The following is a 2,017-nucleotide window of genomic DNA, read 5'->3' as shown; positions in this document are numbered from 1 at the left end:
TTTTGGGGTTATGCATTAGAGACAGCTGCATTCACGTTAAATAGGGCACCATCAAAATCCGTTGAGACGACGCCTTATGAACTGTGGTTTGGCAAGAAACCAAAGTTGTCGTTTCTTAAAGTTTGAGGTTGCAATGCTTATGTGAAAAAGTTTCAACCTGATAAGCTCAAACCCAAATCGGAGAAGTGTGTCTTCATAGGATACCCAAAAGAAAAATGTTGGGTACACCTTCTATCACAGATCCGAAGGCAAATTCGTTGCTGAGAATGGATCCTTTCCAGAGAAGGAGTTGCTCTCGAAAGAAGTGAGTGAGAGGAAAGTAGAAAACTTGATAAGGTAATTGTACCTTCTCCCTTATTGGAAAGTAGTTCATCACAGAAATATGTTCTTGTGACTACTACACCAATTAGTGAGGAAGCTAATGATGATGATCATGTAACTTCAGATCAAGTTACTACTGAATCTCGTAGGTAAACCAGAGTGAGATCCGCACCAGAGTGGTACGGTAATCCTGTTCTGGAAGTCATGTTACTAGACCATGACGAACTTGCGAACTATGAGGAAGCGATGATGAGCCCAGATTCCACGAAATGGTTTGAGGCCATGAAATCTGAGATATGATCCATGTATGAGAACAAAGTTTGGACTTTGGTTGACTTGCTCGTTGATCGGCAAGCAATTCAAAATAAATGGATCTTCAAGAGGAAGACGGATGCTGATAGTAGTGTTACTATCTATAAAGCTAGAATTGTCGCAAAAGGTTTTCGACAAGTTCAAGGTGTTGACTACGATGAGAGTTTCTCACTCGTATCTATGCTTGAGTCTGTCCGAATCATGTTAGTAATTGCCACATTTTATGAAATCTGGCAAATGGATAAACAAAACTGCATTCCTTAATGGATTTATTAAAGAAGAGTTGTATATGATGCAACCAGAAGTTTTTGTCAAAGGTGCTAACAAAATATGCAAGCTCCAGCGATCCATTTATGGACTGGTGCAAGCATCTCGGAGATGGAATATACGCTTTGATAAGTTGATCAAAGCATATAGTTTTATACAGACTTGCGATGAAGACTGTATTTACAAGAAAGTGAGTGAGAGCACTACAGCATTTCTGATAAGTATATGAGAATAACATATTGTTGATCGGAAATAATTTAGAATTATTCTGTAAAAGAATAAAGGAGTGTTTGCAAGGAGTTTTTCAAAAGAAAGACTTCGGTGAAGCTACTTACATATTGAGCTTCAAGATCTATAGAGATAGATCAAGACGTTTGATAAGTTTTTTCAATGAGTACATACCTTGACAAGATTTTGAAGTAGTTCAAGAATGGAGCAGTCAAAGAAAAAGTTCTTGCCTGTATTACAAGGTGTGAAGTTGAGTAAGACTCAAAGCCCGACCACGGCAGAAGATAGAAAGAGAATGAAAGTCATTCCCTATGCCTCAGTCATAGGTTCTATAAAGTATGCCATGTTGTGTACCAGATCTATTGTATACCATGCACTGATTTGGCAAGGGAGTACAATAGTGATCTAGGAGTAGATCACTGGACAGCGGTCAAGATTATCCTTAGTAGAATAAGGAAATATTTCTCGATTATGGAGGTGACAAAAAGGTTCGTCGTAAAAAGTTACGTCGATGCAAGTTTTGACATGGATCTGGATGACTCTAAGTCTCGATCTAGATACATATTGAAAGTGGGAGCAATTAGCTAGAGTAGCTCCGTGCAGAGCATTGTAGACATAGAAAATTGCAAAATACATAACGGATCTGAATGTGAAAGACCGTTGACTAAGATTCTCTCACAAGCAAAACATGATCACACCTTAGTACTCTTTGGGTGTTAATCACATAGCGATGTGAACTAGATTACCGAATCTAGTAAACCCTTTGGGTGTTGGTCACATGACAATGTGAACTATAGGTGTTAATCACATGATGATGTGAACTATCGATGTTAATCACATGGTGATGTGATCTAGATTATTGACTCTAGTGCAAGTGGGAGACTGAAGG

Source organism: Triticum dicoccoides, chromosome 1A, assembly GCF_002162155.2.
Source record: "Triticum dicoccoides isolate Atlit2015 ecotype Zavitan chromosome 1A, WEW_v2.0, whole genome shotgun sequence".
In the NCBI taxonomy this organism is placed as follows: Eukaryota; Viridiplantae; Streptophyta; class Magnoliopsida; order Poales; family Poaceae; genus Triticum; species Triticum dicoccoides.
The sequence above is the reverse complement of the archived record's forward strand: the minus strand, read 5'-3'. Positions refer to the sequence as shown.